Source organism: Myotis yumanensis, unplaced genomic scaffold (genome assembly GCF_028538775.1).
Source record: "Myotis yumanensis isolate MYYU_CA2020_CCGP unplaced genomic scaffold, mMyoYum1.0.hap1 SCAF_11, whole genome shotgun sequence".
NCBI classification, from domain to species: Eukaryota; Metazoa; Chordata; class Mammalia; order Chiroptera; family Vespertilionidae; genus Myotis; species Myotis yumanensis.
Window position 1 is genome coordinate 13,748,369 of NW_027223762.1, and position 19,809 is coordinate 13,768,177.

Genomic DNA, 19,809 nt, shown 5'->3' on the forward strand with positions numbered 1-19,809 from the left:
TTACTTATAGCACTGTGTGCATTTGCTGTTATAATAAAGTATATTTTGACTTGCATTGGTGCAATACTGCTACTTATTTTTCACTGATCCTTGTCTAGTAATCACCTTGTCTTAGTTTTATCTATGAACACATATATCATATCTTTGAATGGCTATAGCTGGCTTCAGTTGGCACCAGGTGGCATTGTGGCTTAGTTAACTCTACCTAATTTACACCTGGGATATTTAATTCACCAGTATTAACTTTTCTGAGATCATTTTGCTTCAGATGCTGACAGCTACAAAAACAACAAAAAAAAGTCATATCGTTAGGTTAACTTTAAGGTGACTGAGGCAGATAACCACAACAAGCAATATGGAAGATACTGTCAGATTGGATTCTGTACAGAAAAGCCAACACATTCACTTGAGATAGAAAACCAGTAATGAAAATGATACTGCTTTGGGATGGGAAGATTAACCAAATAAGGTGAGTATATTGCAAAATAAGTAGGTTACTGAAGGATGTACACATTAAGCTTTTTCCTTTGAAGACTTTAGAATCTTTCCTCTTAGTTTTAGGTGACAATGACTAAGTTGTTTTGATCTTAATGTGAATGCTTTTATTTAAAGAGACCCTAAGGTGAATATTGTGAGTAAAAAATATGCTAGTGATTATGCAATGATTTAAGTTACAATTGTGACAAGCTATTTTGAGGTTGGAAGAGAAAAATAGTGTAGCCATGTCTGTTTTTTAAATTTACCTATTCATAAAAGTTATATGGGATGTTTAAATGTAGAGTCTGAGCCACAGCGCAAGCCTAAATCCGTCCACAGGTAACTTTTGTTTGGGCAGGATTGGAAAACTACTGATTATAAAAATTATTCAAGAGACATATTTATGATGGTTCATTTCCACAATTATAAAAAAAACCCTCACAGTTTAAACAGATAACCGCTAATTGGATGTCTGAGCCATATAAAACTCAAACTCTTAATTCTAATCTATGGATGGTGTGAATTGGGAACAGAGCAAGATTGAAAAACTCCCATTTGGCCAGCACTTTGCACTGATATGAAGATATGTTTTAGAGATAAAGCAGAACTGGGGAAAAATTAAGGTAGATTCTACCTATCCTAAAAGGGGTGTGAAATGTATGGCTTCTTTATTTTAAGATATTGTGATTTTCCAAATTAAAACTTCTATATTTAGGCATGGAATGCATTCCAAAAGCACCATGAAGGATTTTGTGACCCCAGACATCACTACATATTTAGGTGTTTTTTTAATCATCTGCAATTTGATCACTTTGGTGGCTGGTTAAACAGTAAATTATGTCCCTATTCCCTCCCCTAGTACTGAATTGGTCTCTGAGGGGGAGCCAAGAAATCCAGATTTTTTTTTTTTTTTTTTTTTTTTTAGCAAACTGCAAAGATAAACCTATCTACTAAAACATGAAAATCACTCATACAGTTATTCAAACTCAATGTGTGGTTGTGGTGTGTTACCACCTGGTAAACCAATATTTGCCATAAGAGGTCCACAGGCTGAGAACTGTGAATAAGAGAAAATAGATTACTATGATTTCCACCTGTTAAAAACTGACTTCAAAATGGGTAAGTACAACAGTTAGATACGGTGACTAAAGAAAGAAAAAGTCTCTGGAAAAGAGTTTCTGGAAAGATCAATAGACTTTAAGGCTCTGTCCTCAAATGCTGATAGAGATATATTGGCTATGAGAATTTGGAAACTGTGTGACTTAACCTTTGAAACTTAGTTTTCTCAAGTATAACTTATAAAAACAAACCCTAAAATGATTCTTCTTAGGATATAGTGAAATATTTGGTCTAAACACCCGTTTGTTATGCACGATTTTTTTTTTTGGAATTCTGGACAACCCTTCACAATAAATTTTGCTGTGACATACAGGATGACCAAAATGCTTTCAACGTTATTTAAATTCGACTCATACATGAAGATTGAAGGGATGTGGCCAGGAGCCCCCATATGCTGAAGAGTCAGGAAGGACCCTCCCCTGGAGCCCTTGGAGGGAGCACAGCCCAAGACACCCTGGTTTAAATTATGCCCCAGAACTGGGAGACCACATGTTCCTGTTTGTTTAGGCCCATCTATAGTCCTGGGAACAGCAGCCTCAGGAAATCCATTCCTCCTTGTCCTCCTTTTGTGGCTTTGACCAGGTTCTGGGGACAGCAGGGCCTCAGGGAGATTCATCCCTGTGTCTGTGCCCTCGCCCTGTCTCCCAACACCCCCTATCTGCCCAGTCCTCGGCAGAGACAGCGCAGTGGGCACACAAGGGCTGAGTGATTGGTGGGAAGTGTAGACTAGGTGGCTCAGGGACTCCCCTGCTTGCTTAGCCCCTAGCTGTAGGATGATGCAGGGTACTCACAAAGCCCCACCCTTACCTCCAAGGCATTTCCCCCAATGAGTTCAGCCTGGGGCTGCCCATCCTGAAGTACCAGGTTTTATAGGAACCAGCAACTGGGTTGTGGTGCCCAGATTCTAGATGCCAAAACTGAGGCTCAGAGGCAGGGAGCAGAGATCTCTGGCCTTGGGCCACCTCCCCCTCAACTAGTCCAGCTCACAGGAGTCTCAGCCGCCTGCAAAGAGGAGGAGGTCACATGATTAGCCAGAAATGGGCACCTCAACATGGGGGCAGGGGAAGTGAGTAGCCCGAAGTGGCCAGGTGAATGGGGCGGGGCTTGTGATCAGCCGGAAGTGGGTACAGCTGAAAGTGGGCATGTGAACATGGGGGCGGGGCTTGTGATGAGCCAGAAGTGGGCACAGCTGTAAGTGGGCAGGTGAACGGGGTGGGGAAGTTGTTTATGCCAGAGATGTCCCGGGAGGATGGCGGAGGGCCCACATGAAGATTGAAGGGATGTGGCCAGGAGCCCCCAGAAGCTGAAGAGGCAGGAAGCACCCTCCCCTGAAGCCCTTGGAGGGAGCACAGCCCCAGACATCCTGATTTCAGATTCTGGCCCCAGAAAGGGTAGATCATATGTTCCTGTTTGTTTAGGCCATTTGTCGGCAAACTCATTAGTCAACAGAGCCAAATATCAACAGTACAACGATTGAAATTTCTTTTGAGAGCCAAATTTTTTAAACTTAAACTATATAGGTAGGTACATTGTTATTAACTTAATTAGGGTACTCCTAAGGCTTAGGAAGAGCCACACTCAAGGGGCCAAAGAGCCGCATGTGGCTCGCAAGCCGCAGTTTGCCCACCACGGGTTTAGGCCAATCTGTATTAATTGGAGCAGCAGCCTCAGGAAATATTCCTCTCCTTTCCTCTCCTTTTGGGGCTTTGACCGGGTTCTGTGGATAGCAGCGGCTCACGGAGATTCATCCCTGTATCTATGCCTCAGCCCTGTCTCCTGCCCCCTACCCTCCTGGTCCTCAGCAGTGACAGTGCAGTGGGCACAGCAGGGGAGGCCATTTGGTAGGAAGTGCAGGCTACTTGGCTCAGGGACTCCTCTCCTTTGTGAGCCCTCAGCTCTAGGGTGATGAGGGTACTCACAAAGCCCCACCCTTACCTCCCAGGCATTCCCCCTAATGAGTCCAACCTGGGCTCCCCTTCCTGAAGCACCTGAGTTGATAGAAGCCAGCAACTGGGTTGTCGTGCCCATATTCTAGATGCCAAAACTGAGGCTCAGAGAGGGGGAGCAGAGGTCCCTAGCCTCAGCCCACCTCCCCCTCAACTCAGCCCAGCTCACAGGGGTCTTTCCCAGGTGCTGCCTGGTTGCCATGGTGTTGGAGGAGGAGGAGGAGATTTCAGAGAATCAGTCCAAAAATACACACCAGCTGGCCCTCCCTCCTCACTCCCTCTCCATAGCTTCCAAGCCTTCTTTTGTGCAGGTAGGTGGGTGCCTCTTCCTGGCCAGGCAGCAGGAGTAAAGGTCAAGGCAGCAGAGGAACCAGGTAGTGAGTCTGGGACCCCAACCTCACCCAGTAGATTTTCTGGTCCTAGGCTCTATGCCCTTCCATAGTTCCTAGACCAGGCAGGCTGTCTCCTCCTCCCTTCCTTTGCACCTGCAGTTCCCTCCACGTGGCATGCCCTTCCTCATCCTTCAAATCCCAGCTCGGCTTTAACTCCACTGGAGAACCTTCTCTGAGTCACTTGGGGCTCCCCCTGCATCCTGCACCCACCCCAGTCTCAGCCGTTTTCTTGATGAAGCTCTCAGGGGGCTGTGAGGTCTTGGGGATGCTAGCTTTGCCTTTGTGCTCCAGCCCCTGGCACAGACAGGTGCTCAGTATATCCTGGAGGAGGGAAAGGAAGTAGGTAGGGAGGGAAGGGAGCAAAGAAACACCTCTCATAGGACTGGAGAAGATCGGACCCTGAGCACCTGGCACAAGGCTGGGCACGGAGCAAAGCCCACTCCCTTCCTGCCGCCTCCACTTGAGCCTGGGCTCCAGCACCTCTGCCTCATCTGAGTTGGACCGGCTCAGGGGCCGTCTCCATACCCACAGGCCTGTGTCTGTTGCCCCTTTTGGATGCAAGGTAATTACTCCTGGATGCAGACGTGCACTTGATTTCATAAGGAGCTAGTGTGTTTGGAAGAAAGGCCTCCATTCTCAGAAATCCTGGACTGTGGTCAAAGTTGCAAGGGCCTAAGGGCTGACCTTGAGCAGGGGTTTTCACATTGAATACCTTCTGCAAACAAAGCCTTACCTGAGGCCATTATATAAAACAGATGGAAACGAAGCTGCTTGGGGTGAAGTTCTCGAGAGATGGGAGTTGGGGTTGGTCCTGGCGGTGGGATGGGGCAGCCATGAGAGAGGGAGGGAGAGCCCTGGGGGGAGTCCAGTGGCCGATATTTACTAACTGGTACAGAAGGGCTTCAATATTTTCAGAACTGCATGTTCATGCCCATGTGGCTGGGCCAACGATCTCATCTTTCACAGCAAGAAGTCAGTCTATACACACAAAAATGAAAATATGTCCTTGGGAAAAATCATAATGACTTCAGCCTTTAATGTACTTACAATTTCTTTTTTTTTTAATCTTGAAGGGATATTTTAGGGGAAGTATCTCTTATATCAACTTCTCTTTCTTTTTCTTTTGTGAAATTCAAGTAAAATTAAATTTAAAATGTACCCAAAGCGGGGCGGGGCAGGGGGGGGGGGGAGTTCTTTAAATTCCTCCTGGTCTTAATATGCCCTGCTAAACCTGTAAGCAAGTTAGGACATGAAATCTGTTTATCAAATGTTACTCTCAACCTTTTGCCACAAGGAGTCTTTCATAGTCGACTACAATAGACATTTGACTGCCTTCAAAAATTGTCGAAGCTCCTAGTTTTCTCCTACCATGGAGCAGAAGGAAAAAATGTAAAAGGTTCATTGAATACAATTTTTTTAATTGGTCAAACTTTATTCTAGTAGTTTCATTTTTATTTTTGAATACAATCTTAATATAAATAAAAAACAAAATAACAAGCCTCAGTTCCCCTCTGTTAGAATCCTACAAGAAATTTCCACTAAGATATTGACGAGTTACTTTTCAAACCCAATTTTCTTTCTCCATTGACTGCTTTTCAGATCCAATTTCATTTCTCCTATATTTATCTCAGCCTATTTTACACTATTGTTATAATAGTCCAGTTTTTAAAGAATACTAAGGTTGTGCCCAGCCGACTTGGCTCAGTGGTTGAGCGTCAACCTATGAACCAGGAGGTCACAGTTCCATTTCCAATTAGAGCACATGCAGGCTTGCAGGCTGGATCCCCATGCAGGAGGCAGCCAATGGATGATTCTCTCTGATCATTGATGTTTCTCTTTCTCTCCCTCTCCGTTTATGAGAGAAATGGTTTGTATACCAAATCATCTCATTTTAATCTTCTAGTTTTCCCTAAAGATATGTCATTTCTTGTCCCTGGATCTAAAAGTACAAAGATAAATTTCACCTAATTCAAAGAACATATAAAGCCCAGGTTTTAAAAACGAGGTTTTTGTGTTTCCGAGGGTTAACCAGAGGTTTTCAGGAACAGGAACTGGTTAAGAAACCCGACTTGTGTGCCCGAGAGCCAGGAGGTTGGCTTCATCTGTTCTCCAGAATTTTGTCTTCCCCCAGCTGTTAGGCACCACATAGTGCCTGCCTGACTACTTTCTCAACTAACCCACTCACAATACTGGGCCAAGGGGAGGCATTACTCTGGACAAAGGATAATTCCATGCGTGCGTTCTGTCCCTAGCTAAGCCCTCTCCCTTCCCTAGGCTCTAGGCCAATGGAAAGGTGCTGGAGGCCTTTCTAAACCTATCAATATGCCAGAAGGATTATGTTTTTCAGTCCCTTCTTAAATAAGTCTTGGATCCTATTTTAGAGTAAGCTCCTTAAAAAATGAGTTTCAAAGATTGAAATGGGGTTATTTTTAAGGAATTTAGTCATAAGGAGTAAAACATTTTAGTGGTTTTGAAGTTTAGGCTAAAGAAAAAAATGTCTTTTTAAAATATATTTTTATTGATTTTGAGAGAGAGAGAGGGAAAAAGAGGGAAAAAGAAACATAAATATGGCAGAGAAACTGATTGTCTGCCTCCTGCAGGCCCCTAATGGGGATCAAGCCTGAAACCCTGACCAGGAATGGAACCAACAACCTCCCTCTACATGCCTAACCAATGAGCCACACCCACCAGGGCAAGAAAATTTGTTTTTGTAATATAAAATCAGCTGGAATCCATGTTACCAAAAAAGTACCAGCAGATGGCATGAGTATGCAAGAAATTTAGTTCTTAACAGCCAGTCTGACCTGTTTTGGAAAAGAATAACATTTGGGGAAGTTTGTTATTGTTCCTATTAGTCGCTAAAGTGAGGCAATTTTACTCCAATCCAGTAGAGTTCTGGAGTCAAATGAAATCACATGTGAGAAAATGCTTAGGAAACTACAAAAAGGTACTATATACAAATACTAGTACAGTTTCCAGGTTTTGTGGTGTCATTTTTTCCTGCCATGTTTGTTTTAGTATCTAAAGCTATAGCTTACATAACTTCAAAATTTTTACAACAGTTTTTTAATATCAGCTTTTATTTTGCTAATGACAACCTGAGGTTCTAGAAAATTGAACGTCTTAGTATGACTTTGAAAGTTGGTTAACCTCTTGAAGTCTCATTTTCTCAACTTTAAAATACAGGAAATAATTTTTAGAAAATGTGTGTGAACACATATAAATCATCCAGTGTTCTAAAAATATCTATAATAATAAAAGCATAATATGCTAATTAGACCAGAAGTCCTTCTGGATGACCTTCCAGATGAAGCTGGGTCTGTGAGGGAAGCCCGGGTCCCTGGTGCCGGAGGGAAGCTGGTGCCAGCAGCCAAGGGAAGGAAGGCCTACCCTTGCATGAATTTCGTGCATCGGGCCTCTAGTATTTCTATAAATTCAATGAGGTTCAATGAGTTTTTAACTAGCATCAGCATCAGTTGCTAGAAAGTATATGCTCTATCATTTATCTATTCAGCAATATTTGAGTGCCTATTATGCATGTCGGGCAATATGCTTATAGTTACCAACACCTGGCACCTACTTCCCATCCGCCATATGAGGATGTTTACAAAGCCCAGTAAGAATCTCCAGAGCCACTATATTAATAGTGAATGTATTCCTGCCTCAGGAAATGAGAGACATTCCACATTAGGGTGCGTAAGTTCATGAAGCATAATAAAAGACCTCATTCTTCAACAATGGATTAATTTCTAAGTTTGAAAAGAGGAAGCCTCCTAGATTTAGTGAAAGTAACAGAAATCCATATGCAGTGGGTTCTGAATTTGTATCAACCTTATATTCTGAAACAGGCCACATCTCTCTTCCTTCCATAAGCAGAGATAAAGCAGCATTTTGAGGGCACTTGCAATAAGAACACCAGCTCACATCTGACAGTCATGCCAAGTAGAGGACTTCCGTAATAGAGGTGGGAAGCCAGGGCTCAGAGCCTTTCCATAAGAAACATCCCAGGAAAAGTGCTCTTTAAATTAGATTGGTGGGGAGGGATGGAGAAGAAAAGTGAAGGGGAAAGAAATGAATATTCATAGGACCTGAAATTGAGGCATTGTCGGAGTAGTGATCTCAGACCCAAATGCCTTGGGATGCCAGATAATTCATTAAAATAAGAAACTATGTTATTTGACTTCTCTGACCTTCAGGTTCCTCATCTGTGCCCACTTCTTCCCTTGGTTGTTAGCTCTAAATGCCTAGGGAGACATTCAAGCGTAGTGAACACGAAACAAAGTCTTAAATGCTCAATCTACCATTTAGTAGCTGTATGATCTCAGTGCCTAACTGCCCTTCGCTCCAATTTTCTAACCTCTTCAATGTGCAAAACAGAACCAAGCTTGTAGGGTTGTGGTGAAGGTAAATGAGATAACTCAGGGAAGTTATTTAGCATCTGGACACATAATGAGCATGAAATAATTTCCAAGTATATGTATGTTATGACGCTATTGTTATGGTCCATGGTAGGTGCTTACTGTAACCAGCCTCTACAGTGTCCCCTGGGACCCATGAATCCATACCCTCCTGGAGTTTCCTCCCACATTGAATCACAGCTACTACGTGTGAATACAGTGCAAGTGACAATGTGTGTCTCCAAGGCCAAGTCATTAAAGCCATTGCAGCTTTCACTTCAGCTTCTTGACTCACTTGCTGTGGGGGGAAGTCAGTCTCCCTGCCGTGAGATCACACAAGCAGTCTGTGGAGAGGCCCCCAAGGAGAGGCACCGAGGCTCCTTTCAACAGCCAGCACAAACTTGTCAGCCATGTGAGTGCCCCCCCCCACCACCACACACACACACACACACACACACACACACACACACACACACACAGTGGATCCTCAGGCCCAGCCAAGCCTTGAGATGACTTAGGCAGGCAGGCCTGACTGGCATCAATGGCAACCTCGTGGGAGACCCAGAGCCAGAACTGCTCAGCCAAACCAAATTCTGGACCCATAGAAACAGGGAAAAGATAATACATTAGTGTTGTTGTTTTAAGCCAATTGCGTTTTATGCATCAATAATTAACTAATACAGTGCTTTAAAAAAGTCTCCTCTCCAAGTGAAAAACAGGTTGGCATTTTCATCTGCAAATTCATGTGATCTAACATGTGAACAGCAGAGGGCACCAGTGGACCATTTTCTGATCTAGCTGTGGGCATTTTCCTCCCTTAAGCAGTGGGCACACCCCTGTTTGGCAAGAGGAAATGCCAGACCTGCCAGGAAAAGGCCAGCCACCCTAGGCTCCTGCTTATAGGCAGGCCTGATGGTGGTCTCAGGGGAATAGCTGGGTGCAAGGATGAGCTCAGAGTAGGCCCTGGCCCCTCTAGCCAGGAAGCCCAGAGAACAACTCAGCATCTGCTTCACAGCTTTAAGTTTGGGGCAGGCTCGAATCCTACTCCCAGCAGCCAGAGAAGCTCCTATTCTTGGGCCTGAGCAAAGACCCTGATCGGGGTGCTGTGGCCATGAGGTGACTCATTTGTCCCTGAAAAGAGCCAAAGAGACGCTGGCAGCAGTGACAAATCTTGTACCCCCTGGTGTACCCCAGTCTCCTACCCTGTCAGTACACCCTTGTGATTGCCTCATGATCAGCATGTGAGAGAGTCCTAACGCGGGAGGCAGTTGACATCTCCATCACATGCCTGAGATTTTGGGGCCCCTCATCACATACTTGCAGAGCCAGGCCCAGCTTCAAGGAGCAAGTAAGTGCCTGGCAACTGGGTCCGCCTCAAACTAGAAGAGCTGGGAAACCAGAGACCATACCTAAGGACCAGACAGCCAGCCCTAAAGAAGTCCAGACAACAAGCTTCAGATAGCTGGAGCCAGAGTGTGGGCCCTAGTTCCTGTTGTGAGGTCAGAAAGGTGGTGAGATGCTGAGCACAACTCCCCGCTCTCCTGTGTCCTCCAGACAACAGAGAGCCAGGTTGGCCCTTATCTCCTCTGAGCCAGAGACACAGAGCATCAAAGGCCTTCCACATCCTCTGGATGTCTCCCTGGCCTCTTCTGGGGAGGAAGGAGACGGGAAGAACATGGTTCAGGATGCTTCACCCCATTTCTTATTGGTGTATGAAGTCAGGATAGGTGGTGCGAGATGGAGGTCACCTGAAGGGGTGCAAGGGTAAAGATCAATGCCCCGGAGATGGCTGATCCCCAACCCCAGCAATGATTTCCGATACCTGCTCTCCTTGCTAGTAGGACTAGAGAGGAGGCAGGACCGCCCTCCAGCAGGCCTGGGGGGAAATGTAGGGAAGGCATGGTTTTCCTTCTGGTGTGGAGAGCTTAAGTGCCAGATCTACCAGTGTCTTGGTCTTGGACCGCTCAGCCTCCCAACTATGAGAAATGAATGCCTGTTGTTTGAGCCACCCCTTCTGCGGTATTTTTGTTATAGCAGCCTGAATGGGCTAAGATGCCAGCTTATACCTTGTTTGGGGAGGCCTCCAGTTGACAACAAGTCTGATTTTGTAGTTATTGTCACAAAGTGTCCCAAAGCTCTCTCTGCCCTGTGTTTTGCATCGGGACTCTCAGAGGTCGGTCCCAGCGGTACAGTCAACTCCAGTCCGCGGGAAGCTCTGTGTTAGATGACTGGGGCGGCTCTCATTGGCCCAGCGAGTGGCTTTCCCTCTCCAGGTACGCTGTGCTGTCCCTGTAGAAGGGCATCTGTTTGAGTGACAGGGTCCATCACGCTCATTGCCTTTGTTTTCAGAATGTTCCTGTCACATAGCAGGCACTCAGTAAACATTTTTATAAATGAATGCTTCAGTAGGCTCATGGTCTCGATGGCATGTTACAACTAAATAGATAAAAGAAGCAGTGTCACAGGAATATAGTTACTCAATAAATGACCTCGCACCTGCTACACAAGGCACTGTACTGAGTGCTGTGGAGGATTCTAAAGTAATCCAGTAACAGATCTCCTCCATGGAAACCACGTGTAAAAGTACGTCACAAAACAGCCCTCTTTCTCGTCAGCCACTTTCAACACACACAGAACGATAGACAGACTTGGGTCGGGTCTACCACCTGGATGACATGTGTCGAAGCCATGATGCTCATATGCAATTCTAGGTTGTTATTCAGGTGGAAATGCACAGCAGTGTGCCAAGTGGACAGTACTCTGAAACCATTGAGAAGTTGGGGTGGTCCCTTCTGGTCCAGGGAAGAAAGTGGGGAGCCATGAGGATCAACATGGTAGGCTTTGGGGAGAAACTGGACACCTATGTTGTTTGTTTTTAAATGATCCAAAAAGGAACTCTCAGGGATATCTAGATGAGGTGGGTGAATGCCTCCACCGCAGGGACCCTCAGTTTTCAACCCCTAGTCTAGTCAGGGTGTTCTTAAATCGAGCAAGGAGAATCAGGGGAGGCTGCGTCAGCCCCCAATGAAGCGGATCCCCAAAGAAAACTGTTTAGAAAATCATGGCCCCTCTCTGTGTGAGAAGTCTCAGCCCGAAATGTCCTCTTCTCTTTACAACGAAACAAGCTGCTTCCACCCACTTCTCCACGGCAGCGAAATTGATTTTCTGTTCTCTCCTGACTCCCTCTGGACAGTGGAACTCAGTTATCAAGCTTCACTTCCTGTTCTCTCAGTAACCCTATTTGGTGAAATTAGAATTAGGAGTTTAATTCAATGTAGTGCAAAGCTCAATGAGATTAGCTTTATGGTTTCAAGACCTCTTGCTAAGAAACAGAATCCCGCATTCTCTATTCCTCGTCCAAAAATGGGCAGACAACTAAAGGGAGGTGGGGCCTGGTACGGCTCTCCTGGGCTCAGTGCCCCACCCCGCCCTGACTGTCGTGCCTTTGAACCCTGTCAGTGCTGGATATTGATGAACCTATTCTGCAAAACTTGAACTACCTTAAGAAAAAAAGTGACTATTAGATTTCTTTTTTCTTAATATATATTTTTTTTATTTTTTACAGAGAGGAAAGGAAAGGGATAGGGAGTAAGAAACATTGATCAACTGCCTCCTGCACACCCCCTACTGGGGATGTGCCCACAACCAAGGTAATGCCCTTGACCAGAATCGAACCTGGGACCCTTCAGTCCCCAGGCCAACGCTCTATCCACTGAGCCAAACCAGTTAGGGCTAGATTTCTTTTCCATGATGCATAGAAATGTGCCAAACTGAACCAAAAACACAAATAGTGGTTCTTCAGGCATACCTCAGGTTGGATAAAGTTTACACGTGACATTTAATATAGTCCTTACCTTTGGCTGGCTCATGGACATATATTACCCATGCAGTTCACAGGGCCACATGCTCAGAAGGGCCCACACCTGGCTTATTCTTCTACTGTCTTGAAATTCTTAATAACTTTTGAGCAAGGGACCCTGCATTTTCATTTTGCACTGTACTCTGAAAATTATATAGCCAGTTTTATCCTCACTATAATTCTGTTGCTTAGTAGGTATGTTGATTCCATTTTTTAAACGGGAAATTGATATTTAGAGTGGGTTTGGTAACTCACCCAGCGTCATACAGATGGGACAAAGCAGATCTAGGATTTGAAATGAGGTCTTTGCTACCAACCCCAAATCCACGCTGTTGACTCAGTGGTACTGCCTTCCTGACTTAGTTATCTAATTCAAGTCAGCCCATCTCTCTGAATTAGAAGAATAATTCTGGACATTGTAGGTTAAAGAGTATTATCAGGTAGATCTCTAGATAGTTCTGCATGTATAATATTTTTTTCTAACAAATGTTTTTCAGCAAAATGTAACAAATTTTGTCTTTGAAACCTAGGCAATCTTTTTATCCACCTACACTTTTAAAATGGCATTACAGTCTTCGACATAAAGAACATTTGCTCTGTAACAAAATGACATTTCTTTCCAAGATGTAGTGATTTAATATTTAAAACAATAACTAGGAAATATATATACAAGGTATTCATAAATAACTTAAATTAGGTTGTGGTTGCTAAGAGCCAATTATCATATAAGATATCTCTAATTATTGAAATAATAAGAGAACAGAATATTAATTCTGACATTCTCTATAGGCCATGATTACAAATTGCTAAAATGGTCTAATAGGTTATGGAGTTTTATTGAGGTTTGAGATGGCCCTTAAAATATTTATTGTGTGTTAGAAATTAGTTGTCTTGATTGATTTTCTTTTAATTCTATAATATATTTATAAGATGGGAGGAGGAGGGGTGCCACTGAACTGAGAAGCAAAGTCCATTCTACTTATCATATATATACAACCTTAATATGCAAATAGACCGAATGGCTGAACAACCGAACAACCAGTTGCTATGACGTGCACTGACTACCAGGGGACGTGTGCGGAACATGGCAGGCTTCGGCAGCAGGTGGCAGAGCATGGAACATGGCAAGTGTCAGCAGCAGAGGGATGGTGGAACAGGTGAGCAGGGGTGCCAGACCAAGGAGGGGCACCTGTCGCTGTCATTGGGGTGAGCCTCTGGTGGTTACAAAAAATTCTTTGCTCCCATGTGCCACGGTCTCACATGGCACTCACACCTGCTGCTGGCACCGGAGCTGCTGCTTACACCTGCTACTGGCACTGGCGCCGGCCCGATCACTCAGCGCCGTCAGCAGGTGTGAGCAGTGGCTGCTGGCCCGATGGTCCCTCAGGGCTTCTCCACCTCCCCCTGCTCCTGAGGTGTGGGGCCAGCAGCCGCCTCTCGCATCCGCTGCTAGCGATGGCCCTGCTCGCACCCACTGCCAGCACTGGAGCCACTGCTCACACCTGCTGCTGGCACCCGGCGCCAGTCATGATCACTTGGCGCCATCAGTGGGTGCAAGCAGCAGCTGCTGGCCCCCATTGCCCCTGGGGCAGGCTCCAATCGCTCCGGGCCATCAGTGGGTGCGAGCAGGGCCAGCGCCGTCAGCGTGTGGGAGTGACAGCGGTGGGAGTGGGGCTGCTGGCAGACAGGGAACCAGGGGCCACGGCAGGAGAGGCCAGGTGGGGGCATGGAAGATGGGCCGAGACCTGTCCCTGTGCCCACTGCAGCCTCGTGGCCCACAGTTCCTTTCAAGGTGCATGAATTTGTGCACTGGGCCCCTAGTGAAATAATAATGGTAACCAAGATGGTGGCACCATGATTTAGAAGTTCAGACAAACCTACATTTGAATCTCAGCTTCACTTCATTCTAGCTGTGTGACCTGGAGCAATGTACTTCTCAAATCTATAGAGAAGAGTTGTGCTGAGGAGTAAATTCAAAAATGCATAGAGCACATAGCAGAGCCTTGCACTTAGCAAGCACAAAATAAATGTTAGTTCCCTTGGTTTCTGCTGCCACAATGGGGGAACTTGAAGGGTTTGGGAATACAGAACCTTCTTACCTTGGTTATTTTGCATCAACTGCAATCTCAAGGGCCATAACATTATCTTTAGCACCAATGAGAAATTAAGGGGATATTCTCAGGGGCACGGGGAGCCCAGATTTGTAGTGTTTGCTGATTTCCATGGTGTAAATACTCCCACCATGACTGATTTCAAGCTACAGAGTGATCTCACTAAATGTGGACTTGGGAAGCTATGCGGCACTCCCCTCGGGAGAGCTGATAAGGTCCGGCTCCCACACACCACTCACCGCTGGGAAACCAGGGTTCTAATTCTGGCTCTGCTGCTCTCTGGTTGCGTGACCCGCCAATTCCCACCCTCCTTCCCTGGGCCTCAGCTTCTTCATCTGTGAAACTGAGACTGTAGTACCTCACTGGTATGCCTCCTAGGGCTGATGTGACAATTCAGTAAATAGAGGACATAAAAAAACTATTGAACCTGTGAAACGCAACGGAACTTTCATGGACAGTAGTGATGCACAGACTCCTCTGTAGTTACAGAGCCGGCTTTGTCTGACTTCAAGGTCCCAAGACGTGCAATTCCTTTGTCTCCTGGTTTATTTACCCTAATCTTTTTTCCTCAAGTCCATTTAACTCAAAATGATTATCTGCTCAATTAACATAATAAAGCAAGTTAGTTAGGCTCTTTCAGGCCCTAGGAAACAAAGGCTGGCTCCTGTTACTTGAGCCTTGAGAAGCAGCTTGGGAAACCATCAAAGCTATGCCCCATCCATCCCAGGTAGCAGGGAACAAGGGTTCCTTGTCCTCAGGTGGACCATTGGCTGTCCTGGTGATCTGGTCACCTTGTTTTTCCCCCTAGACATGGGTGTCCTTAGTTCCCAACTCAAATCTCCTTGACAGTCACAAAACTCTGCTTCTGTATGTAGTCTTTTTCTTTTTGTAATCACTGGTCTTTTAAAAAATACATATTATTATTGATTTTAGAGAGGAAGGGAGAGGGAGAGAGAGGAAACATCAATGATGAGAGAAAATCACCAATCAGCTGCCTCCTGCATACCTCCTATTGAGGATCAAGCCCTCAACCCCTGATCTCCTGGTTCATGGGTAGATGCTCAATCACTGAGCCACACCGGCCAGACTCTGCATCTAGTCCTCACTGCTTCTGCTTTGGTTATGTTTAAAAACCAGCCATTTCGTGGTAGGAGCATGAGTCAGACTGCTGGGTTCATATCTAAGTGCCACCAGATAAGTACTTTGGGCTGATTGCGTAAGTAACATTTCTGTGCTTCAGTCTCTTCATCTGTGGAATGGGGATAGTAGCACCCACATCACAGAGCTGTTAGGAGATGAAAGGAGCCAGACATGGGTAGTGTTTAGGAGAGTGTGGCACATAGCAGTCACAGATTCCCAAGTATCTGTGCTACTTCTGTGCCATCTTTCTGTGGTCTCCCCATCGAGCCTGGTTAGGTCTTGTGTCACTGTTCAGTGTTTCCTTCTAGTATAGAATAGTAAGAAGCTATTAGTAGGGTGACTTAAGCTACTTACCCTCTGGTTGGGGGGAGAAGTGCAAACCATTTACTCTTAAGTGTCCTTGGTTTAGGAAGACCGGGTTTGCTAGGTGGACACAAACTGCTATTTAAATACATGTCTCAGTTTCCCTATTCCACTTGTCCTGGAATTTTCCTAGCTTCTTCTTATTCTACTAGAGGCCTGGTGCACAAATTCATGCACCAGTGGGGTCCCTCTGCCTGGCCTGCAGGATCGGGCTGAAACAAGCTCTCCAACATCCCCTGAGGGGTCCTGGATTGTGAGAGGGTGCAGTCTAGGCTGAGGGACCCCACTGGTGCACAATCGGGGTCCGGGAGAGACTCGGGAGGTTGCCAGCTGGGAAGGGATCACTTGAGGGCTCCAGAGCATGTCTGGTCCGTCTCACTCAGTCCCCATAGGCCGGACTCCAGCAGCAAGCTAACCTACCAGTCAGAGCTCCTTCCCCCTGGTGGTCAGTGCATATCATAGCAAGCAGTTGAGTGGCCTTAGCATTTCATTAGCATATTACGCTTTGATTGGTTGAACAGCCAATGACAGGACACTTAGCGTATTAGGCTTTTATTATATAGGACTAGAGGCCCGGTGCACAAAAATTTGTGCACTGGGGGGATAGGGGGGTCCCCCAGCCCGGCCTGTGCCCTCTCGCAGTCTGGGACCCCTTGGGAGATAATGACCTGCTGGCTTAGGCCTGCTCCCGGGTGGCAGAGGGCACGCTCAATCCCTAGGTGCAGCCCCTGGTCAGGCTCAGAGCAGGGCTGATTGGGGAGTTGGGGCACCGCCCCCTGTCATGCACAGAGCAGGGCGGATCGGGAGGTTGCCATGCCACCCCTAGTCACGCTCAGAGTAGGACCGATTGGGGGGTTGGGGCACTGCCCCCTGTCACACTCAAGGCAGGGTTGATGGGGAGGTTGTGGTGCCACCCCCTGTCACGCACAGAGCAGAGCCCATCAGGGGGTTGAGGAGCTCCCCCCTGTCACTCACAGAGTAGGGACGATAGGGGAGTTGGGGTACCGCCCCCTGTCACACACACAGCAGGGCAGATCAGGGGGTTGGGGCGCTGCACCCTGTCACACTCAGGGCAGGGCAAATGGGGAGGTTATGGCTCTACCCTGTCACACACAGAGCAGGGCCCGTGGCGGGGGGGAGGGGGGAGGGGTTTGGGGCGCCGCACCCTGTCAAACACAGAGCCGCAGGGCGATCAGGGGGTTGGGGAGCTCCCCCCTATCAGGCACAGAGCAGGGCTGATCAGGGGGTTGGGGCGTCTTCCCCTGTCACAAACAGAGCAGGGCAGATAGGGAGGTTGTGGCCCCGCCCCCTGTCACACACAGAGCTGCAGAGCAATCAGGGGGTTTGGTCGCTGCCCCCTGTCATGCTGATCCCGGTGCTGGGAGGCATATTACCCTTTTACTGTAAAGGATAGAGGCCTGGTGTACGGGTTGGGGCTGGCTGGTTTGCCCTGAAGGGTGTCCTGGATCAGGGTGGGGGTCCCCACTGGGGTGCCTGGCCAGTCTGGCTGAGGGGCTGAGGGCCGTTTTCAGGCTGGCGGGTGACTGAAGCTCCCGACCACTCCTTTATTTCTTTTTTTTTTTTCTATTCTGGGCCAGCTTTAGCTCTGAGGCCTCGCTGCTGAAAGCAGGTTTCTGGCCTTTACCTTCTGTATTTGATACAATGTTGCGGTCTGGCTGGCTGAAGCCCGGCTGACTGAAAGCCGGTTTCTAGGGTTTTGTTTAGCTTCTATATTTACAACATAGTTGCTTAGAGTTGCAGCTGAGAGGCCGGCAAGTCAGGTGGGGAACGTTGGAGTTTGCCATCACTGCTGCAAGCAAGCCTCCCTGTTCGCTTCAGTGCATGGCTGCCGGCCGCCATCTTGGCTGACAGTTAATTTGCATAAGGATATGCTGATTAGCCAATGGGAAGGGTAGCGGTCGTACGCTAATTACCATGTTTCTCTTTTATTAGTGTAGATAATACTTTCTGGATGGAGAGTTTTCAGAGGCCTCTGCCTAACCTCGGCTGCCTTTGGCTAAGAAGTGCAGTCACAAGACACAAAGCATGGCACATTCCAGGGGAGGAGCCCACCTCCACAGAGGAGGGCTGTGATTGTGGCAGACACCCCCAGTCTCTTGGCTCCTCTTGGGTATAACAAGCAGTCCTTTCTGAACATCGAAGAGGAGGACCATCAGCCACAAGCATACCCAGGAAGACATTCCATGCTGGGTAAAGGAGGATTCTGAGGGTTATAATCAGAGGCAGATAGTTTTTCAGCAGTGTTATCTCAGAGGTCTGCCCTTCACTCTCCTTTATTGAAAATGTATTCCTCAAAAGCCATGCTGGTTGTCAACCTCCCCTCCCCCCCACCCCAGCACCCCTGAGTGGCCCACTCCGTCGGTAACAATCTCTGAGGATGCCATGGACCTCAGCTGGGGTATAATCATCTCAAGGGCAGAGTTAGCATGATTTTTTTTAAAAGTCAGTTTCTTTATTTTCTCAGAGGGGAAGCATTTAAGAGTGTGTTTCCAAGGTTCAGCTGCTTGTCTAATAACAATAATAATTACCTTAATGCTCTTCAATAGGGGATTAGTGAAACAAATTATGGTACAGCCATGGTACATGATGCACCCATTAAATTAAATGACGTAGAACAATACACTGTATTACCGCTCTAAAGCGGAAACGTGGGTGGCTTTGCTAGTGTTACAACTTTGGGGAGGGGTGTTGCTGGTAAGGATTTTGGAACTAAGGGGCAATGCCCATGCCCAGCTACATCTTGAAGTAAAATGATACCCCTGGATGTGAGCCAAAGTTGTGTTTTCATCCTGGCCACCTGACAGGGGAGGGAGAGGACCCTGCATGAATAAATTTCCTAGATGCCATTGGAAAGTCAAAGGGACATTGTAGAGAGGAGGCCATAGCTGGAATTACAATTTCTGGAAGATGGCACGTTTCAGAACTGGATATTCCAAGTGGAGAACGATTATGTGAGTCACTAAATTGAGGAAGTCTCTGAGACTCCCTTGTGGAATCAGTCGGCTGCTCAGGCTGGTTCAGGGCCAGCAACCTGCATGATCCTCCTTAACCACCCCCCCCCCCCCCCCCCGCCACTGCCTTGGAGACTGAACATCTGGGAAGCACCAGAACACATTTGATTTGCAGGGATCCCTGTGCTGGGAGCAGAGACAAGGTTTGGGAAGGGGCTAGAACATGCTACAGAAACAGCATGGAGGAAGAGGCCGCAGAACAGGGAGATGCTGCTGCCACGTGAGCATTTCCAAGGCCCCACAAAAAGGGGAGTTGGCGGGCGGGCATGTCTGGGTGGGTCACCCCCACTGCTGTGAAACGAGCGTATGGCTGGGTAGGTAGCAACTGGGATGGATATGTCAAATTCCTAACCTTACAGCGGGAGTGTTGATGTCTCTGAAAATAATCATGAGGTGCTTTCTGCCTGGGACCCAAAGAACTAGGCTGGCAGGCCCATGCATGCCCTCTCTGAGTTCCTGCTGTGATGACATGCAGCCAAAAATGAGCAAACCACGGGGTACTGGCTGTCATTTTTATTCTGAGGTACCAGCTAATGTGAGTGCCAGATAGCTGATGAAGAGAGAGAAATACCTCGAGCAGCCAGCGAGAAGCAGGCCTGAGAAACAGCTCAGACCTGAGATGTCTAGGCAGGCCTCAGTCAGAGCTGAGGGGGTCATGGCTCCACCCCCGGGGGACAGATCCCTGGCATTCCAGGTCTCAGGGGTACAGACAAGCAGGCTCCAGGCCCAGGACCCTCAAGCATTGGGTAGGAGTCTCTAATTTGCTGTCCATATGCCAGAACTGTCAATACATGAGAACATTGTACTCTAGTCATTGGCCCTCTAACATTTCACAGGGTGAGTGGGATAACCCTAAAAACTGAGAGGGCTGAAAATGTCTTTGTATAAGCTGCCAATTGCTGTGTAACAAATTAGCCCAAAACTCAGCAGCTTAAGACAATCATGATGTATTCTCTCTCATGGTTTCCATGGA